Genomic DNA, 23,757 nt, shown 5'->3' on the forward strand with positions numbered 1-23,757 from the left:
CTTACAAAGGGGGCGAGGAGGAGGCGAATGTTGAGACACACTTCGGACAACATGAACTTGAAACCATCTTCCTACAACAATGAACCTGAAACCGACCCCAGTTCGATCCCTTCCCCCATCCATCCATCCATCCATATACATGCCGAGACCTTCACCGTCCGTACCGCTCTATCTTTTATTGCGGGCCAATGCGGGGTGTTCCAAAAACAAAGATATCAGCGTGGTCTGTAGGCTAGGCTACTGCCTGGGACGATCATTCTGATGACCGCCAAAGAGATCTTGCAATAAGAAAAGGCGTTGCTTTGCTTTGTCTGGGTTTTGGTGTCTGTCTGGGTTTTTGGGGGAGAGAAGGCTGGCTTTGGGTTGGGTTGGGTGGGTGGAGGGGGGTTGGTGGTTGGAGCCAGGTTCGACTCACCAAAGCTGACTGTTGTTGGCGCGACTCGTTTTGCGCGCAGCCGCGCGCACCATGCACCAGCGGTTAATGTGTGTCAATGTCAAACGGGGGTGTGTCTACTCTGTGGTGTTGATGGTGACTCCCCCATGGTGGTCTCTATACAATTATACATGCTTCAAAAATATGTTGTTTCATTCATCGCCCTCCCTGCTGATGTTTGGTTTGATAGGCATAGTGCCAGAGAACGACACATGGGATACTACCCCCCCCCCCCCTCTCTGTCTGACTCTCTCTCTCTCTCTGTCTGTCTGACTCTCTCTCTCTCTCTCTCTCTCTCTGTCTGTCTGACTCTCTCTCTCTCTCTGTCTGACTCTCTCTGTCTGTCTGACTATCTCTCTCTCTGTCTGACTCTCTCTCTCTCTCTGTCTGACTCTCTCTCTCTCTCTGTCTGACTCTCTCTCTCTCTCTCTCTGTGTGTGTGTGTGTGTGTGTGTGTGTGTGTGTGTGTGTGTGTGTGTGTGTGTGTGTGTGTGTGTGTGTGAGAAGGGTGGTGCACCCAAAATATATTTTCTTTCATATGATGTCCTGCTATCAGAGGCAAACATCTCCAATCAATGCAATTTAAATAAAGGTGAAGTCAAATTAAATGCACTAAACCGCGGCGAGTTGGAAAACCGGCGATGCATGATGCTGGTCACATTGCTTAAGCTTGTATGCTTCAGAGGGTTTGTGTCGTACTTGCCTCTGCCTTGATTTTGAATTAAATCATGTTTAATTCTTGTATAGCGGTCTGTGGTCATAACAACTATTTTCCCACGCAATAATGTTCTCTTAATTAGGTTTCACAGATGTGGTGTTGCACAACCAGCCGTGATTGGCAGACCAGTAATAAAATATCCACCCCAACAATCCAAAATTATGTCAATTCTCTGTTGCTTCAAACAGAGTCAGACAGTGGGAGTGAGGGAACATAATCACTCATCGTGTTTCTATTACCGTTCAGCTGCAGTGATATCATCTCGAAAGCGAGTGGAATGATGCGCTTCAATTTCAAGATACCGTGATGTTTAGTGAAGTTCTTAAGTCAGTGAGGCTGCATGAGGTGCAAGTCAAAATCCATACTCAAACAGTAGATCTGTGAAAATCACTTAAACAACATAACAAGCTCGCGCTAAGACTCACAAGATTAATTTGTCATTGTGATGGATATTATTTTGATGACATATTGTGTATCCCCCACCACCACCACCTGTCAGGACTATTTTCGTTCCGTGGCTGATCCTGTATTTTTCCCACCCCCCTTCATGTGTTGACAATGTAATTTGGATTAAGCCAGGATTCTGACGCATGAACCCCATTGAATTGTGGAAGGTTTTTTTGGATTCAAATCACATGCATCTGTTCCAGTCCATAAATAAACAGTAGGATTGAGAGGATGGCTTCCCTCTGGCTGGCCTGATGCTGCTATATAGATCACTGAGTGTTTCTGTTGGGTCACACTAGCCCGTAGTGGCCTCCCTGGGGATACAAATGTTGACATCATTAAACTGTGGTAGCTGGGAGCGTTTCAGTTGCAGGGCAGCCGGCTTCTGTTCAGGCTTTTGTGCAAACGTCCTGCACGGTCCAGCAGCAATTAAGCACTGACTGAGAGCAAAGAGCATGACTATACACGATGTAGACCAGTGGTTCACAAACGTTTTTGCTCTCTTTTCTTGTCTCCCCAGGACCCAAACTAGTGAAAATAGTGGATCTACAAGCTACGGGCTTGTAGATCTACTATTTTCACTACTTCTTAAGTTATTTGGGATATATGAAATATGGATATATGAAAGAAATTCTTTATTATAATTTGTATTTTGTTTTTAATTCATAATCACGAATTAAGCTTTTGAAATAATAATAATAATAATAATAATTTAAAAAAATAAAGGGATGCTTACTCGTGACCCATCCTCGACCCAAGAATGGTCCCAATGAGTGTCAGGAGTCAGGACTTAAATATCAGGTGAAAAACGCAATGTATATCTAACATAACATAACATGACTATTGTGTTTGTCACTATACAGGGACATTTTTATCTAAGGAGTGCCTCGGGTGTATACAATTGTAGCGTTGTCAGCAGAGTGCTGGGCGATGTGGGAAATGTACGTATGTATGTATGGTATGTTATGTATGGTATGTTATGTATGTATCGTGAATTTAATATACCCATAAGGGTCCATTTGGTTTCAATTTTCGCTCTCAAGAGTTAAAAATCTATAGCCTACTGGTCCATTTACAAACTCCATCATTTACGTTTATCTGGGGACCACCTGGAACCCCCTCAAGGATTCCAACCAGTGGTCCCCGGACCACTGGTTGGAAAACAATTGGCATGTTTGGGACCCAAATGTGATTCCCATGAGGTCACATGCTTTAATTGTCTTTGTGCTGGCCCATCTTGTTGCTGTGGTGACTATTGACTGGGCTGACCCCATTACTGAGTTGTTGCACAGTCACTAAAACATTGCCCGTGTTCATCATTTGCTATTCATGCTGTTATGAATGTCATTGTTCATGTGAAAATGAAAACAGCACATTGCATCCGAGCAACACTGTGACCTTTCTCTGTGGGGGCTGAACTTCATCTCCACGAGGCAGAGCCAACTGAAACATCTGTAGGGCTGTGTGTGGATGGAACCACGTTTTGCTTATCAGACGCTGTGACTTTTCTATTGACCTGGATGCGCACGGGCAGTCTAGTTTTGTTTTAACCCATTCTGAACGGGAACCCCTTTTGGTGTTTAAGCTAAAGCATTGTGTTGAAAAATAGCAGATCTACAAGCTCTACAAGATCTACAAGCTACGAGCTTGTAGATCTGCTATTTTTGAAAAATCGTGACAATATGGCGCAAATCTTTGAATATATATTCTTTCAGAGCGAACGTTTTTAACTCAAATCTTTGCTTCCGGGGTGTCCCTGGAACAACATATTTTCAGATGGGGGTCGGCGGCCAATTATATAACATTTTTGGGGGACTTGACATAGGTTTTTTATATATGATGTATGCCATGCTTTTGTTACTGCTTAATGTAAATCGCTCTGGATTAAGAGCGTCTGCTAAATGCCTAAATTGTAAATTGTAAATTGTTTTTCAGAAAATTGTCATGATTTAGAAGACATTTTGTAGAATCGAGCTCAGGTCTAAATGGGTTAATGCAGTCGTTCTCAACCAGTGGTCCAGGGACCACCACAGTGGTCCTTGAGGGGTTTCCAGGTGGTCCCCCAGCTAAATGATGGACAGTCGGTATAACCAAATGGTCACCCTAATAGATCTTTAACTCTTGAGAGTGTAAAATGAAACCAAATTGGACCCGTATGGGTCCATTTGGTTTCATTTTATGCCAGGTGGTCCCCAGCGAAATGATGAAGAGTCTGTAATCAAATGGAACCCTAATAGATCTTTAATTCTTGAGACTCTAAAATGAACCAAATGGACCCTTATGGGCCCATTTGGTTTCATTTTATGCTCTCAATAGTAAAAGTATTGTTAAACATCTGCATTACTTAATTTACTACACAAGGGCCTGGGCCAGTGTTCTCTTTACTACACAAGTCTACACAATTAGAGATTGTAGAATAATTATTATTTTGATCAAGGTTTGCCTGTTATCGCCTTAAGTTTTGGGTCTGAGAGGTTAAATATCATCAAATGGTGGTCCGTTGCTCAAATGTCCAATAAATAATGGGCCTGGGTTGAAAACCACTGTTGTAATGGCATGATACAGATGTGCATATTATAAGTGTTTTCATGAGTACATTGTAGCAAATATGAGTGGGAAAATGTTACAAAACAACAAAAACACTCGGTTCTACAAACTACATTGACACAGACTATGAAAACGCAAATATACTAAAGGCACTAAAGGCAGCAGTACTCCAGGTTTTCCATGAAACCCCCATTGTTTTAAAATGTTATCTGGTATGTTGTGAGTGATGTTTCATAACACCTTGACTAAAAGGCCTTTCTGCACATCTCCTGCACATATGACACGTTGTCCAACTCACTGAAGCATAAACATGTGCTAAAGCACTTCCACAGATGCTTAAATGCTCGGGGTCCGCCAGGAAAGCGTAAACTCAAGAGCAGTCATGCTCTCACCTTCCATATTGGCTCTGCCAAATGCCAATATTAGCATTTACTCCTGCATTGTTTGCCAACCCATCAGAGTGTTGACTGTTACGTAGATATGGCTTTGCTAGGTCGGTGAGTGCTGTAGAGTAGCATGGAATAGTATTTGAAGTAACAGGTGCACTGATGGTTTTATTTCACCTATTGGCGATAGAGGATGTCGTAACTTGTTAATGTCCCAAATGAGATGTTCCGAAACCATCTTGAGAATTGCAAATATAGCCATACACTTGAATAATCATGCTGTTATAGACTGTCAATTTGGAAGTTTTGCTTATATCGTTTCCCTATCTGTTTTCTAGTCACCCAAAGTCTGAATTCCTTTGTTTTATTTTATTGCAATAACTCAGAATGTTCTAGGCATTTGACGTCACCAGTGTTGCATAGTAAGTGCTGGTACAAAAAAATAGAGCTAGAGGTATGGAATCCTCCTGTTGTTTCGGATGACCCAGATGTTGTTTCAACTGTGACCAGATGTAGTAGAATGCATTATTTTACTAATGTGTGTGGATAGATAGGCAGGCAGATCTTTTATACTAGATAGACATTAGACAATGTAGATAATCACCTTTATTGATCCTGAGGGAAATCCACCTCCATAACAGCACGACAGTATGAAACAGAAAAAATAAAAAATAAAAATAATGTGATAATAAAAACGTAAAATAGAAGAATGTCTGTCATGGATATTTGCACTTCTTGGGTGTTGTTTTGGCATTTGACAGTGCAGGAATATTCTTTGTAGTGAATGCAGACAACTTGACCAGCTAGTCGGTGTTTGACATTTTGTAAATGCCAAGTAATTTAACATGTGAGGGTGTGAAGGTGTTGATGGTGCCATGGTGTTGATAGTGTTGTTAACCCAATGATGCTTTGGTCTGTGGGTGTAATTGCCTCTTTAGTGTTTGTTTACTGGGCAGAGTGATGGTTTCCACTTCATTTAGCAGAATTAGCAAAGTGGTGTCTGAGTCTTACGAAGAATCATTTTGGACACACCCAACAAAATGTGCCTGAAAATACCTGTATATACCTGAAAATACCTCTCTTACAGGTATTTGACTCTCACAACTCTCACATCCCGTTTTTTATATCTTTGTTTACATTGCAATGTGTTGGACGGGCGTGTAACCAACGCTAGTCGGACGTTCCTAATAATCCAACATTACTAACCCTGAAAACAAGCCCTTCATGGCCTGGCACCTCCCTATATATCTTTCCTCATCAATCTCCCCGACTCCACTAGGCCATTTTGATCAGCAGACCAGATGGTCCTGAAGATCCCTCCTACACCCTGAAATCAAACGGCGACGTGCGTTCTCTGTCGCTGCACCCAAACTATGGAATACGCTGCCGCTAGCTGTGAAGGCCGCACCCTCTCGATTAAAAACACGCGTGTTCTCCCTGGCCTTTTAATACCATATGCGTCTCTTTTTTATCATGTGTTGCTGTGTCCTCCCCTTTTTTATAGTATTTTCTTTCTGTCATTTTGTGAAATTCTTTCTATTGAAGTTTTTGTGTATTTTCTACTGTATATGTTTCTGTTTTATGCTGTCCAGCGCTTTGGTTGTTTTTAACCGGCCACGTATGTCTGACTGACGGGCGGTCGGACTATAGCACATGCCCCCCGTGTTGCTGTGTAGACAGCTCAACATGTTCCAAGTTGTCAGAGGTAACATAACATCAGGATTATTTGTCCGAGCTAACATTACTGAATACACACAGGACTACAAAGTAAACATTTTGATTTGCTGTGTGTGGGGATTCAGTCAGTGTATCCAGGCCGGGATATTTGATCCATTGTCTCTTTGTGTATCTACCACTCTTTTCATCCACTCTATTCAAATCCCACTTACCATCGGTGAGCAGTTTGTAAAACGTACCGTGGCGTGAACTAACCTTAAAGGACAACTTTAGTTTTTTTCAACCAAGGTTCATGTTTCAGGTTGTTATTAAAGAAAGTAAAAGATGAGTGTTAATTGTTTTTCATTTGTTGCTTTCTTTTGTTTTAGCGATTTTAGCTATTTGTGACAGGGGGGGCGAGGCATTCGTCCTAAATATGTATTTTTTTTACCAAAAAATATGGTGATTTATTTTTGTATTATTTAGTATAGTCCTACTTACTAAAATAAATTATATCTGGCCACAAAAGATCACGGGATCTATTGAATGGGACAAACTGACATATTGAGCCTACGACACACATGGCATCCCCCTAGTACCTCTACCTTCACAAGTTCACATTCAGTAGATCCTGTGATCTTTTGTGGCCAGATGAAATTTCCTGGGCTCTAGTAGGACTATAGCAAATATTAATAAAGAAATCGCCATAACATTTAGTAAAAAAGGACGCATTTAGCCCCATGTTCGAATTCCCCCGCCCCCCCTGTCAAAAATAGCTAAAATCGCTAAAACGAAAGAAAGCAGCAAATGACAAAAAAATTACACTCATCTTTTACTTTGTCTAAAATCAACCTAAAACATGAACCTTGGTTGTCCTTTAAAGCCTCGATATATATTCATATTTGAATTTATACGAATAAAATGTAATGTTGTCCAATCTGTATGTTAGAGTATGTTAATACAATATAACTCTTACTCTTACAATTGGGATGGATTTATTTGGTCTCCGTGCTCTTCGGCCCAAACTGCACCAATGATTCGCCATGCAACTCAGCCATGCAAACGGTTGCGAGGAGTTGCATGTAATTGCATAAAACCATTATCCCCAATGGCAGTTCCAAGAAGTTGCATTGGTGTGACATGTCCTTAAAACTGTTTTGTTGCAAAACATTTAGATTGTGTCAAAGGTCATGTCTCATCTAGACATAGGATCTGACAAGAAGTTTGACCTGATGGTCAAGATTCAATTTATCCCCCGAGCAAGCAGGCCGGCTCTATTAGCTCAATGGTAAAAAAAGAAAGAAAGAAAATGGGTTCAAACCGGGTTAGAAGAGGAAAGTGACATAGTGCTGCTTTAACTTACAAGTTAATGAAGTGAAAAATATATAACACATCACAGCAAAATCCCCATTATTCAAGGTTCAAGAGTTTTTTACCCACATACTTACTTACAGTAGGCTACTTACAGTACACCTATAGCCCAACTTTGGGCATAGGCCACAAACAAGAGCTCTCCAGACATCCCGGTCCTGGGCCAGTGTTCTCCAGCTGTCCCCATGTGTGGCCAGATCTCTTCACATCTGCACCCAGGTCACGGCGCCAGGTGTGTCGTGGTCTGCCCCTCTTCCTTCTCCCTTGTGGTTTCCAGAGCAGGGCAAACATCTTGTGATATTTAATGCAGGTTTATTTTTTTGCGAAGAGTGTGGCCAATCCATCGGCAACGTTTTTGGAGGATTTCTTCCTCCACAGGGTGTTGACTTGTTTTTTTTCACATGCTCATATAGTATGTATGTACAATGACATGCTGGCGTGGCGGTGGGCGGTGGGCTGTGGCATAGTCTTTTAGTCTGACTCTGACCTCTCAAAGTTCAAGTATAACGCAGGACCCTTTCCTCAGTGTTAACATTAACTGTGTAAAACGGACCTTTATACAGTAGGTCTAGTTTTACGCCCAGAGTAATACTATAGCAGACTTTGCTGTGTGCTACTATGTACATGCTATAGCACCATGGACAGCGGCCAGCAGCAAAAAGGTAAAGATTTGCCATGGTGACCTTTTTTTATGTCTGGCTGTTTTCTGAGGAATCATTATTTGTCAGAAGTTGTGAATATCAGGACTTGCATTTTTACTTTAGTGCATACTTGAGCACAAGACACAGAGGTGTGCAGGGGTGCTTCGGCACCCTCTTGTGGACAGATTAGCGGACAGAGTGACATACCCCAAAGAGGCAGACAGACAGCCTGATTTGGACATCACTTTGTGGCTCAGCTAATACCTCCAACGTATGTGTGTTGGTGGTTCTAAAGCAGTGGTTCTCAACATGGGGTCCTTGAGGACTACAGCTACAGTAGCTACAGCTACAGTAGATTAGTTTGGAACCAAATTAACCCATTTTGGGCGGGAACCCCTTTTGGTGTTAGCATTATGTTATGCTTTAGCTATTGAAAAATAGCAGATCTACAAGCTCATAGCGCGCCACCGAGTGGCGCGCTACAAGCTTGTAGGTCTGCTATTTTTTTTAAAGTCGAAGAACGACTGACATAGAAACATAGCTTTTTCAGAAAACTGTCAGGATTTAGAAGACATTTTTAAAATCTGATCTCAGGTCAAAATGGGTTAATGAACCATTACTGGTCTCAGTGGTCTGTAACTTTGAGAATGTACAAATAAAATAAAATGACGCACAATTTTACAGTGTGTAGATTGAGGTCTCAGAGACGTAAAAAAAAGGTATCAAATAGGGTGACATTGAATTTATACAGGTTGAGAATCACTGTTCTGAATAACAACATCTTGATCTTTTCATATCAAGGCCCATTATTTATTTTGCATTTGAGCCACGGACCACCATATGATGAGATTTAGCCTCTGAGACTCAGTCAATACATTGAATATTTTGTTGGATAAGATTTTGTCCATACATGCTGTATTGATGTGGAATCATTAGGAAAGATAACAGGGGAAAATATCAAAATAACAATTATTCTACATTATCTAATTGTGTAGACTTCTTGTAAATTAAGTAATGCAGATGAAGTAATGCAGCCTCAGATGTTTAACAATAATGTAACTCTTGAGAGTGTAAGTTTCATTTTACACTTTCAAGACTTAAAGATCTATAAGGGTCCATTTATTTTTTATTTATTTTATTTATTTATTTGACAGGGACAAAGCTCATTAATCAACATGTCAGTTTTCACCTCAATGTAAATGGGCCAGAGTTAGCCAAAGCTAATTTCCATCTGTAGTCCCTGGGCAGGCTCTTAAAAAATGAATGATAAAAGAAAGACAGTGTATGGTGTGCCAGCACACAACACCATGCGTTGATGCCATGTGTGCAATGTGCTAGCACCCAACACTGTCCGTACAAAAACACAATACAATACAGATAAAAGAAAGACAGAGTGTAGTGTGCCAGCACACAACACCATGCGTTGATGCCATGTGTGCATATGTGCTAGCACCCAACACTCTGTCCTGCATACACAAACACAATACAATACAATACACTACAGGAACAGATCAACATGGTACAGGGGACAGAACAACTACATAGTGAAGTGAATAATGACACCGGTGAGAAATACTAAATGGTGCTGATAGTTACTCATGATTACAGATTTGAATTGTTTTTAGCCACCTTTTCAGGTTGAATTTGAAGGTCAGATAGTTGGAGGTCTCTCTTACTTCTGTGGGGAGACTGTTCCAGTGATGGGAGGCTCTAACAGAGAAGACTGTTTTACCAAACACACTACGTCTGATTGGCATACCAACTCATCAATATTTAGCTGGGGACCACCTGGAGCCCCCTCAAGAACCACTGGTGATCCCCAGACCACTGGTTGAAAACCACTGCTATAATATACAGGCAAAAAAGCAAAGCAAAGTTCTTTGTTTACCCAGGGTGAATGGACAAAGCTCGAGATGCTTGTTTACAGCCAGACCCTGCTCATAGAACATTTCATGGTAGGGGTTCAATGCCTTGCTCAAGGGCACTTCAGCGGTGGTAATTTGAACGTGCCGGTCCGGGGATTCGAACTGGCGACCTTCCGATAACAAGACCGCTCCGCAAACTGTTCGGCCACCGCTGCCCCAGGCCCAGTGAGACTTCCCCATGGCTGCCTCTTCTTGGCTGCTGTGTGAGCCTGTGAGGGTTCTCTACTGTATAGAGTCCTTATATAGGTTAGTTAGTGTCTGTGCCACAATGTGTGTGTCTGCCTGGTGGCTTGGGGCCAGCCGCAGATAGGGCAGACAACACAATACCCTGTCTGTGTTCCCACACGTCCACACAGCACCCTATTTATAGACAATGCATTGCCCAAACTCCATTCATTATATTCCTATGCATTTGAGCACTCAAAAGGGTTTCCTAACCTGGGGCAAAAAACAAATAATCTCTGTTGCAGCTGGAACGTTTCGGCATGTTGCATGTTGGCGGGTGGACAATTCGCATTTTGATAACTTGATGCCTTTGACGGCCTTGGGGGTTTAAATGTGCGGGACACTCTCCTAATTTGGGCTTTAAATGTGGTCAAGTGTCACGAGAATGTGTGCAGCTCATCACAAATAAAGTGTCTTTTAAGAGTTGTGAGGTGAATGCCAGGGGTGTTTTAAGTGTTTAAGGAGCTAGAGAGGAATGTTCTGGAAAGTGTCAGTAGCACTTTGTTCCACAACACACTACTGTTATGTAATCCAGAGTGTTTGTCCATGATGAGGGAGTAAAATAGTTAGTTGGTGTGGGTTGTGCGTTTCATCCCAATGAGTTTTTGGCAACCGGTTTTGCCATGCACAGATTATTTAAACAGTAACCACTTCATTTGTTGTATGAAAAATAGCTCACAACATGTCGTGATTTGTTGTGATAGATCTGAAAATTTCTAAAACTAGTGTTTTGGGCTGCTACAAGGCCCTCACATCTAAACTCGTTATCTTTTAACATCAATAAAACAGGTAGGGATGTAATTCCCAATTATTGCGGCGTGGCTAGTCTGTAAAGGGCACCACATCTGTCTACAAACGGGTTTGTCTCTCTACGGCTAATCTCGACAACCGCTGGACCATTCAGCCATTCAACAGCGTTCGGATAGACGTCTGAGTTCTCCGTGGGAGCCATGCTGTCGTTTAAAATATGTTTTTATCGGAGACCACCTGTCTGTTCGGAAATGAGCTTTAGTATTTGTGTCATGAGCTAATACATAATCTGTCACTTAGGCTAATTCCAATCACCATGACTAAATTATGCAAATGAAAAACGATAAAAATACATGGGGGAGCCATGACCCCTCGCTGGGAATGGGTTGACAGTCAGACACACATAAACACAGAAGGCCCTGATTTAATGGCTATTACATTTTAATGGTCCCCACTGTTTATAGCTTGTAGCAGACTGATTGGGGCAGCTCACAAGGTAACTGTAGTAACAAAACATACCGTGCAAATGATTTAGCTTAATGTGCATTATTGAAGTATACACTCTTATCATGCTGTTGTGTAGAAAAGCTAATGGTCAGGACTCAGGAGGCTGTTGGTCTAAATGTGAGTGAGTGCGTGTGTGCGTGCGTGCGTGCGTGCGTGCGTGCGTGCGTGCGTGCGTACACTTGCATGGCTTGTGTGAGGACATTAGTCCATCTTCAGTTTGATTCAGTTCACGGTGTAGTATAATACTACACCGTGAACTGAATCGTACTGAAGATGTCCTCCGTACATCTCTATAATACTGTGTTAAAGAAATTATCAATGCACTTTCATGCTGCACTCTCATACACTCACACAGTCGGACTAACAACATATGACACTCACATGTTGGAAATACACTGTACAGCACATAGAATTTGTACATATTCTATTAATTATCTGGAATGGATACCCGGCCTATCCCCTATTTATTTCCGCACACACAGCAGTGTCGTTGTATAATGTTGTTTGTCTCACTGTAGCCAGGCGATTAAATAGATATATAGTCTGCACAGGTGATTTGCATTAGTGTAGGCTACAGGATAATTGGCCAATTGTCTACATTACATTGTTAGACAACAAGCAACGATGTCCACCTACAGTATGCACATAGCTGTGGATTTACAGTACATAGATAGATAGATACATACCTTTATTACATGCCTGGCTTGGTTGAATGCTTGATTCTGATTGGTCAATCGCTGAATTCAGCGGTGTGTTATTTCGTGATAATAGTCTGCTCCGCTCTATAACAGACCACTGACTAATCAAACCCTCTGAGCACCAGCTGTGCCTCGCTTGATTTACTGCTGTTTCATGTTTCCAACATGACAGCCATGTAAACACACACACACACACTGTGACACACTGTGTCACACAATGGCATTTACAGCTAAACATTGCTCTCAAAAATGTTTTTGAAAACATTTGAGCGAGAAATAGACAAAGCAGTACCCAAAAATGGATTCTATTTCATCAACTCACTTCCTTGTTTTCCGACAGTGCTCCAGCCCTGCAGCTGGCCAGCGCAAACTTATGGAATTCATTTTTTGTTGTGTTTTGGGTCAATTTATTAGTTTATGTTAGGTAGCCATGTAATAAGCGGGATCCATAATATCTGGCTAGGTGGTCATTGTCGAGATATAATTCACCTTCAGGGTGGTTAAACTCCCTATCTCCCGACAATGACCACTTAGCCAGATATTATCCCTTACTTATTATCCCGCAGGGGGAAATCAGTCATAAAGTCATAAAGTGTATCACTGCGTCTCATCATCACAAAGTGTATCACTGTGTCTCGTCATAAGAAAGACAACAGAAATAAAGTCAACAGTGCAAAGCCAAACAATAAAGTGTCCGTTGGTCAGTGCAAGAAAGCGTGAGACCTGAAAAAAACAGCACAAGAACACCCGCTGGGAATGTCTTAAGAGGTCAGAGTCATGAAACAACTGTTTATTCCAGGTTAGGCTCAGTATTAATGAGACTGTCTAGGGTCGGATCTGCTTTTCACAGAGAACACATACACAGAGAAAGCAATTCCATGAGCTTGGCTGGCATCTGAGCAGCAGCGAGAGGAACTCTGTATTTGAAAATAGAGGCACGTTTGAGAACAAAATCCTCTGCAGAGAGAACATACAGAGAAAGAAGCTGTCTGAGAGCAGGAGGTGACATCGCAATGGAGAGGGAGATAATAGGTAATTTTCTGAGAACGAAGAGAAAAATTGGTCCGGGGAAGCGAGTGAGACTGAGTAGGAGGACTAACTAAAGGATTGGAGCCTTGGAGGGTAGAAAAGAGGGCGTTCTCAATGTGATCTGGTGACACAAAGGGAGATACAGCCTTCTTTGATTTATTTATTTTTCAAACTGGGTGTTTTTTCAGTGAGTCATGATGATCTACGCCTCAGAGAGAGAGATGGGGGGAGAGAGAGAGAGAGAGATGGAGAGAGAGAGAGAGAGAGAGAAAGAGAAAGAGGGGGAGAGAATCAGTGAGAAAACAAGCAAGAACCTTGGCACCTCTCTACATCTCCATGGCTGCTGGTGTTATGTGTTCTTTTCTTGGTTCCTCGTTCTTCTTATCTGCTTTCATTCTGTCTGTGTTCCTCTGTAAAGGCCCAGGCAGTATAGCAAACAAACTTTGCAACAAACCATCAGGCTCCAATGAGCTGGCTGCAGCAGGGAACAGGTGCCAATTAAGGAAATTCCACAGCAAAGTTCTCAGTATTCATTTAACTCTGATGGTCCCAAAGGGGTCTCTTGAGTTGAATGAACACTTGAGAGTATTTTACTGTGTACAACAATAATAGCCTAATAACGGCTGTCGCGGTCCATATGTTTAGCATATTTTACATGCCACAGGCTGCTCAACATAGAAACTGCATGTAAAGCCTCATTTATATTAAGATGCGCATCGTGCCTCGCACCGAAAAAGGCTGATCTACAAACTCACTATGCTCACACTGCATGACATGTACTAGATTGGCGTAGAAATGGTCTTTGTGAATATAAGTTAGAAATGCCACGCAACTGCACTGCAAAAAACTAAACAAATCTTATGCTCCATTAGATTCTCTAGGCCATCATCAGAACAAAGACTTTGAAGTTGAGGGGAAATTCAAATGTATTATTTTATTTATGTATTCCTTGCAGTGCAGTGTTAAATGGGGTCTTCATATAACAGTGCTATGATGCTATATATGATGCTATTTAAAAAAGGAAAATCAAAGTGAACGCTGTTCCTCTAGGTCCAGTAAACAGCTGTCATGCCTGGGGCGGATCTGTGCGTTGTTCCGTGTGTTGTGTTGTACTTGGAGAAATGACGACGTGGTGCCCAGCTGCACATTGGAGCTCAAAGCACTCACAGAGATATGGAACAGCAGCAGAGACAGGCAGCACGTTGTATTGGACACCTGGGTTCTGTGTGTGTGTGTGTGTGTGTGTGTGTGTGTGTGTGTGTGTGTGTGTGTGTGTGTGTTGTAGTGGGAAAAATGCATATAAACATTATGATATTGATTAATTTAATGTAGCCTACTAGTAGATGATACTTAACACTCTAATTACCACCTGTTCTTCACTGACCAACTCATTAGAGACTGCTGACTCATGTAAACCTATTTCAAACTGTGTGAGTTAACTATAGAATAGAGTCCATTTAAGGCATGACCATCTCTTGTTACTCCTGAAACTCTGTACACTGCTGAAAGTATAAAATATGTGTGGGACATGTGTGTGGAAAGGGCTTGGGGAAGCTCTGGAGGGAGACACTAGTCTCTCTCTGGTGTGATGACATATACAATAAAAGAATGGAGTTCGAATCTTGATGGTTGAGTCCTGCTTCTTCCTGATGATGTTTACTTACTAATAGTAATATCAAAAGCTGCCATTACAGTTTTGGCGTCACGAACAGGATCATTATTTCATCTTCACCATAGATGGATACTTGATCAAAAATAATCTTAAGATGGGAGCGAAACAAAGCAGAAAGAAGTTGAAGCGAGAACTCAATGACCAACAGGAGAAAGAAGTGACGTTACTGCGAGAACTCAAGGACCAACAGAAAGAAATGACGCTATTGCGAGAACAACTTGTGGAGCGACAAATCAATGACCTGCAAGAACAACTTGACAGAAATATGCAACAACAACTCAACAACCAACAGAAAGAAGTGATGCTACTGCGAGAGCAACTTGACAGATTTGTGGTGAAATTAGCAGATCTACAAGCCAACACTACGCCTGATGACTACAACAATATGAGGCAGAAGGAACCAAACCACAGCGGAGACACACAACTGACTGTTACTACACCCAAGGAACAGCCCGCAGACAACAGCAACAACCATGAACAACCTGAACCCCTCATAAACAATCAAGGACAGGGGGGAGCAGTTGTCACAGCGACACTTTGTCCAAGGAAGCTATTCCCATTCATTCCATATCCAGAACCTCATCCTCATCTGGGGACTGGGGCACAGCACGCAGAAATATACACATATTCTTCAGCAGTACATGTGCAGCGAAGCTGGACACCTGATGAACTGAAAGACATCATGAAGGACCTTCCAGACCACAAAGTCAACGTGGAGCGCTGGTGTGCAGCTGTGTTAGACTTGATTGAGATGTATGAGCCATCGGCAAGAATGCTCGAATCTGTATTTCGCAAAGTCTTTGGATTAAAGTGGCTACATCTCAGGGAACATTTTGATGTGAATGGAGCACAAAATCACATTGTCACTGGACAGCTGCTGAATCACGGTGGTCTTTTTGACAGCGTCAAAGCAGCATTTCCAGTACCCACTGATTGGCCAAAAATTCACAGCACTAAGCAATGGCCTGATGAGACCTGTGGCACCTACAGGAATAGACTGGAGAACTGTTTTCAGAAGCACTGTGGTGTGCCACTAGACAACCCCGCTTTCAATGACTTGTTAAAAGCGTCCTTGATCAATGGCTTGCTCCCTGCTATCTACAAGTGTGTTATGACTTCTTGTATTGGCTGGGAAACCCGACCTTTGACTGAGGTGTGGGGTCACGCATTGCATGCTGAGAGGAACACACTCTCACAGGACTTCATGAAAAAGAAGAAATTGGAGACTGCACAGCTGATGTTCTATGAGAACCTGCACCAGCCACAGGGAGAACAGCGACAACAACAAAATCATCAGTCACATAGGAGTATCAGGAGCCGTAAATGGAAACAAAGACAAAGAGGATACAGTGACCCATATGACAGAGCAGCCGTCTGTCATAACTGTGCCTCAGATGACCACATGGAGAGAAAGTGTTCTATCAAGAGGAGGCCATGGCTGCACCAGCAAAACCCAGACCAGGATCATGACCAGTATGGGACAGGGCCTGTTCCATGCAACTATGAGCCATCAGGCTCCATGGGCCCCATGGCAATATGGACCAGGTGACAGTGTTAATACAACATGCACCAATCCATGACATGCAGAGTGGGATCCATGAAGGTTCATGTCCTTATGTCCTAAATGGTTTGATTTGCTTTATACAGTAAGTTCTATTCATTGTCATTTAAAAAAAAAAATAGGTTAATAGTGATCATATGAGTATTTTAGATAACTTCCTTAAATATCACAGTGAAATCCAATCCAACAATTATATTCTAATAATACAAATGTTGTTTAATTGTTAGTTAAAATAGGCCTAAATTAGGAGAATAACGTCAGAAAATGTGAGTAAGTTGTTATTGGAACCTGTATATCCACACACATACACTAAATAGATAAACAAATTGACTCATCTGTCTGGGGTGGCAGGGTTCGCCTGTGTGTGCTTGTGTGTGTGGGTGAGACAGACCAAAATACTGAACATTACCAAATACCAAAACATTTATGATGGCTTTTCCACAAGGTTGGATGTCCAATATTACTTTGTTTCCTGTCCATTATTCTGCTATTACTAGGTATAGATGTTAAGTAAGTCTCGGTTCTAAACGCACCACGTGAGGAAAAAATGCCATGTGGCAAGTACTTATTTTTATTTCCATGTGCAACGAAATGCGAAAGCAAATTCCACGTGATGATATATAAAAAGTAAGTTAAAGTAACCCGTAGGCTTTAGGTTATCGAGTAATATATTGCAGAAAATGTTGAACTGATGGAGATAGTATTAATGGGGATTAAACCTCACCTTGAGTATTACTGTACATGTTTTAGCTCTTAGTTTGTGTGCAGCTTTCTAAATGGGTTTGATGATGGTTTCTGCAGGGCTATTCATCTAACCATTATTCTGTGAAAGTTACTCACAAACTAAGGGGGGGAGAAGGGGATATTTATTGGGAATATTAGATTCTTATTTTATTAATTCAATATTGGAATCCACTTCCATACAAATATGAATGTCCACACAGGTACAGGGATCAGCCTCTCTCCCTTGCTCAGCTGGCAGGGGGGAAGGGGGGTCAGAGGTGCAAGGGTATTTGTGTGTGTCTGTGAGAGAGAGAATGTTGGGGAACAAATTAAAAATAGTATAGGAATTAGCCTAGGAACAGTTCACTGGTATTATACAAGCTGTCCATTGGTATTCTACTTTAATTTATTTTATCTGGGTGTGAAAACAAACAGCCAGAGTGATATTGGAACATGTATATATATTTTAATTCATTTTTATCATTCTAATTCAATTTAATTCTATTTCATTTTAATCATTCTAATTCTATTTAATTCTATTTCATTTTAATCATTCTAATTCTATTTAATTCTATTTCATTTTAATCATTCTAATTCTATTTAATTCTATTTCATTTTTATCATTCTAATTCTATTTAATTCTATTTCATTTTTATCATTCTAATTCTATTTAATTCTATTTCATTTTAATCATTCTAATTCTATTTAATTCTATTTCATTTTAATCATTCTAATTCTATTTAATTCTATTTCATTTTAATCATTCTAATTATATTTAATTCTATTTCATTTTAATCATTCTAATTATATTTAATTCTATTTCATTTTAATCATTCTAATTCTATTTAATTCTATTTCATTTTAATCATTCTAATTATATTTAATTCTATTTCATTTTAATCATTCTAATTATATTTAATTCTATTTCATTTTAATCATTCTAATTATATTTAATTCTTTTTCATTTTTGAGTGTAATTAATTTTTATCATTTTTATCATTCTAATTCAATTTAATTCTATTTCATTTTAATCATTCTAATTCTATTTCATTCTATTTCATTTTTATCATTCTAATTCAATTTAATTCTATTTCATTTCTATTTCATTTTTTTGTGTTTTTGAGTGTTTAAAGTTTATTGGAACATTGAAATATTTGAAGTCATGTTAATTATTTAATTATGTTTAATTCTATTTACAGTTTTTAATGTTTGATGTTTTATTTGCTGTGAGGAATTCTCAAATCAGGACTTTTATGTCAAGACCAGTATGAGTCTAAAACAGTCACAGGGCCAAGATAGTTCCATTGAAAAACAAACAAAAGCGTAGTCTTATATTCAGACCAATATGGTCATTGTTTAACAGAAAGCATAGCATTATCAAAAATATGCCAAAATGTCCAGTGAGTTTTAGATATGTTGGAGGTGAAATTATACTGTCAATGTTGTCTATTTAACCAAATAATTATTGTTGACTACACCGTGTGGGACTGGGTGACTGATAGCATATGCGCAATGCTGTTTGTCACTGTCATCACACATGTACCTAACAATATAGTTGAATGTTTGGTCATGATTGTATCCCAGTGAATTATGATTCTAATGTTATTATATGTATTTTCTGGTGTACATGTAACTGAGGTTTTCAGTTACAACGAGAAATAGGATGGAATGTAGTGGGAAAAATGCATATAAACATTATGATATTGATTAATTTAATGTAGCCTACTAGTAGATGATACTTAACACTCTAATTACCACCTGTTCTTCACTGACCAACTCATTAGAGACTGCTGACTCATGTAAACCTATTTCAAACTGTGTGAGTTAACTATAGAATAGAGTCCATTTAAGGCATGACCATCTCTTGTTACTCCTGAAACTCTGTACACTGCTGAAAGTATAAAATATGTGTGGGACATGTGTGTGGAAAGGGCTTGGGGAAGCTCTGGAGGGAGACACTAGTCTCTCTCTGGTGTGATGACATATACAATAAAAGAATGGAGTTCGAATCTTGATGGTTGAGTCCTGCTTCTTCCTGATGATGTTTACTTACTAATAGTAATATCAAAAGCTGCCATTACAGTGTGTGTGTGTGTGTGTGTGTGCGCGCGCGCGCACACAAATGTTCCATTTGTATTCTCAGAGTTACTAAATGGATAAACTAACAGGATTTTGCTGTGTATATAAAAGGTGTTGTGTTGTGTGTGTGTGTGTGTGTGTGTGTGTGTGTGTGTGTGTGTGTGTGTGTGTGTGTGTGTGTGTGTGTTTGTGTGCACACGGATTTGTATGGCATCGGCGATGTGTATTTGTTTGCCTGCAGTGCACGTAGGGTCGGGAAGTATGTGCGTGGCGTGCGTGTGTGTAGTATGTAATTAGCCCGGGCTGGATTTCAGCTGATCGGTGACTGGCAGTAGAAACAAATATATTATCTACCCTATTAGTGCACCCATAGCCATGATCCCGATACAGTTCAAAATGCGATATATTGGTTCGTCTGATATTGGACAACCTCTACTTTCCTGCCTTGCTTCCACTGCATTCTGCTCACTATAGTGCACTGCTGCACAATTAATCGAAAAAAGATCGAGATCTAGATTCAGGCACCTATGCAATCTCATTTTGTGAAGAATCGTGAAGAATCACGCAGCAGCACTAAAACTATGTTTTTATTTATGTATTTTTAATAAATATTTTCATGGAAAAGAAAATCGTGATCTCAATTCTTGCGGAGGAAAATCGACATTCACATTTGAGCAAGAATCGTGAAGCACTAGCTCACTCTGTAATATCCCGAGTGTTGATTTAACTCAGCGTGTAACAATATTGGACCCATATAGGTTTTATCTACACACCCTGTCATGTTCCCAACCCTTGAACAATTTGACATTCCAACAACATCCCAAAGCAAAGCAGCGTTCACATTGCTGCCTCCTAGCATTTCAACCTTCAGCTTACTTTCTAGATATAGGTGACCTCGGTTGCTCTCCGTTCTACTTCTGCTCCTGTTTGTGGTGGATTACTTGTCATTCTGTTTGGGGTGAGCTGAGGTAGCCTGAGGTAGCTAAGGTAGCCTATGTGATTTCAAGGGGTGGGTGGTTAAACAGGCTAGAGCTGAGGTAATACAAAGAAGAAGAACAGACATTAGAAATGTATGGCCGGGACAATTTTGTTTACATTCTTCAGATAGAAAGTAGTGGTCATTGATTAAATTAAATATGCTGCTACAGTCATGGGAGACAAGTTTTAACATTATGCTATCGATAGTAGAACAATTAAAACTGATCAAATTCAAATTATTGAGATATTTTATGTTTTTCTTTAACTACCATCCTGAGAAAAAATAATGCTACATTTAAAATATGTGTGTACTGCTCACAATCCTTGTTTAGAATATTGGCACTGCCAGACAGGAGATTAGATTAGAGCCTGCTTGGAACTAACTCAGTTAGAAATCAGGAACCTTCTTTGAGCCTGAAATTTATATAGGGCTGAAGTGGCTAAAGGTGTAGTGAAATGAGAAATATGTTTTTCACACTTTTAGACCATATCCGTGGTCATCATATGGGCAAATTTTCATTTTTGTGTATTTTTATATCAAAAGTCCATAAAAAATGTAATTACTTCTTTAAAACGAAAATGTACTGCGTGATGACGTGTAGAGCTACACATCAATAAAAGCCAATAAAAATTAAGCTCACCCGTTTGATTCCCATTGCTGCATTGTCCTCCAAACACAGCTGCTTTTGATTACAAACTACTCCGTTTTTAATCTCATTCAAGATGACATCCAGACATTATATTGCTCGTTTTAAACTTAATCATCACGCTAAAATATGTACAGTATATAGGTTGTGTATAGGTTAGAAATAATCCCCTGGCTTTGCTACACGTCTCGCTGTCACTTTGTAAACAAACCACTATGAGAGACGTCCCATAGCCTGGAGGGATGCAACGCTCTTGATTGGTTCAGAAACTACGATTCTGCCATTTGAGGCTGAAACTTCAAAATAAAATGCCCAAATTAACCATTTCACCACGTCTTTAATGTATGTTTTGTTGTAATAATCAACAGAGGTGACAGAGGATTGACAGCAACTGAACATGACGTGTTGGATGGCCTGCTCATTATTACATGGTGCGTCACTGAAGTGCCAGCGCTCTGTGTGGAGCTGAAGACTTAAATGGTGCATTTTATATAGCGCCTTTATCCAAGGTGCTTTACAGAGATTGTGCATTACATTCACCCATTCACACTGTCACACACACATTCCAAAACCATGCAAGGCACCAACCTGCACATCGGGAGCAATTAGGGGTTCAGAGTCTTGCTCAAGTACACTTCCACACTAACTCTGGGGGAGCCCGGGATCGAACTGGGAAGCTTGCGGTTCCCATCCGGTCACTCTACCCCTGAGCCACTGCCACCCACATGCAGGCTTACAGTACAGTTACCAGTGGTGGAAAGTATAACTATTGTACTACTGTACTTAAGTACAATTTTGAGTATGTCACATTTTCAGCACTTTTACTTCTACTCCACTACATTTGAGAGACAAATATTGTACTTTTACTCCACTACAATTATTTGAAAACTTTAGTTACTAGTTACATTGTAGATTTTGATTATTATTACAAAAAGCACATTAACCACTTCAGCCCTACAGTACATTTTGGGCCATCAGATCAGATTCCAATCAGGATGTGGCACAGATCTGATTCAGGCTAGATTTGTCTGCCAGTCTGATATCGGATCTGGTCACTTGCAAACGGCAGTGTGAAAGGTAGCTATAGGGCCAAAAGATCTGATTTGAGAAAAAAATCTGATTTGAATCGGATTTGACTTGATGTGACTGCAGTCTAAATGGAGCCTATAAGATTACAAAGAGAGATGCAAATTCTTTCTGTAACCCACAAATCCTCTGGGAAGTTGCAACCATTTTGGGCTTCTCCTGTACATGTTGTAGCAGGTGAAGTTGTTCTGTTGCCGTCAGGGCATCGTTATGTTTTATTAGCTTTTTAAAACCAACCGTCATTCTTTTTTTTTTTTAAATATTTTCTATCCCACCTGTGTCAATTATCTAATGTGATCATGGGCTCTACACACCCTCCGCCAACCTGGGGAGAGCAACGGACTTGAACTTGACTTGAACCAACCGTCATTCATCTAATCGTTCATCCCAGTGTGTTTCCTCTATAGCCAGAACCTGATAGTGTGTGTGGGGGAGTTTTAATTTGCGCGTTTAAAGTCAGTATGTGGGTTTTATAAATTATAAATGAAAAGAGCTAATTACAGTACATTGGATTAATTGAAACAGACTTAACAGATGTTCTTTTTTCCATGCAGTTCCTGGAAATTAGTGGTTTTGTACATGCGCCATTAGGATGCACTTTAGAGTTAAATGTAATATTAGCTGAAATGTTATTTTTGACTGTGTGGAGGCTGGTATACATTTCTGTTCTGTCTCTGCTGAATTTATCGGAGGACCATTGATTTGCTGGCTGTGTGTGTACGTGACAGGGGATTGAAGCCATATTCATTGCGGTGTGGGCACCAAAGTCATTGGCAAAGACACAGTCCAGAAATATACGCTGCTACCAGGGGGAGAGGAGAGAGTGGAGGCATTTAGAGAAATTATTAGATTAACACGCATTAACAAGCATATTTAGCCTCATTCCCAGCCTTTACTCATCTCCGAGGAGAAAGGTTGCCTGGTCACAACCTAATGAAGAGAGTGTCTATAAGGGTGGGACTTCCGTCGTATGTATTTCCCCCGGGAACTGTCCTTTTCAACCAAGCATTTCATTCACAGAGAATGTGAATGTTTACATAACTTGCCCAGCGTGCTTCATATTGCTATGACCTTTTACAGTTGAGATGATTGGCAGTTTTCTTCACTTTGGTTGACATTACTGAAGAAGCTCACTTGGGGTAAAAATAATAATAAATACTGTACATTTCCATGTGGATTGTGGAGTGGGTGTGAGTGGTGATGGCCATGATAGTGTCCAGCTTCCTCGCAAATAGTATACATATCATTTTGGGTGTCCATGACACGAAATCGTGCAAGATCATAGAAAGCATTTGTAGAATCGGACTCAGGTCTTAATGGATTCATTTCTCATAACCTGAGACTGTCCACAATATGTAACCAGTAGACTCTCAGTGGAGAATGAATGAAATAATTTTATTTTGTCCTGAGAGTAGTATTGTTTGAAAAAGTCCACACCCCTGATCTGGACTTGGTGGAGTGTGAGAGTGGTGCATTAGTTGAGTTTCTTTTTCACCATGTTTTCGTATCTTCATAGGGCATGGGATAGGGGGCGAAGGGTGACGTATAACTACATTGTAGTATAGATTAATTTATAGATGAACTTACACCTGAATGTTTATGTTCTGTTTTTTGTTTTTGTTACTGTTTTAATTGCTGTGTCTGATGTTCTTGACCCATGTGGGATGGGTCAAGAAAT

The 23,757-nt window shown here is 40.4% G+C and overlaps 1 protein-coding gene across 2 annotated transcripts in view; it reads left to right on the forward strand.

Moving 5' to 3' along the window:
• The window catches only part of ndrg2 (NDRG family member 2), a 45,542-nt gene that overhangs the window by 1,015 nt on the left and 20,770 nt on the right, over positions 1-23,757 (forward strand). The window lies entirely within an intron of this gene.

Source organism: Electrona antarctica, assembly GCF_951216825.1.
Source record: "Electrona antarctica genome assembly, chromosome: 21".
Classification (NCBI taxonomy): Eukaryota; Metazoa; Chordata; class Actinopteri; order Myctophiformes; family Myctophidae; genus Electrona; species Electrona antarctica.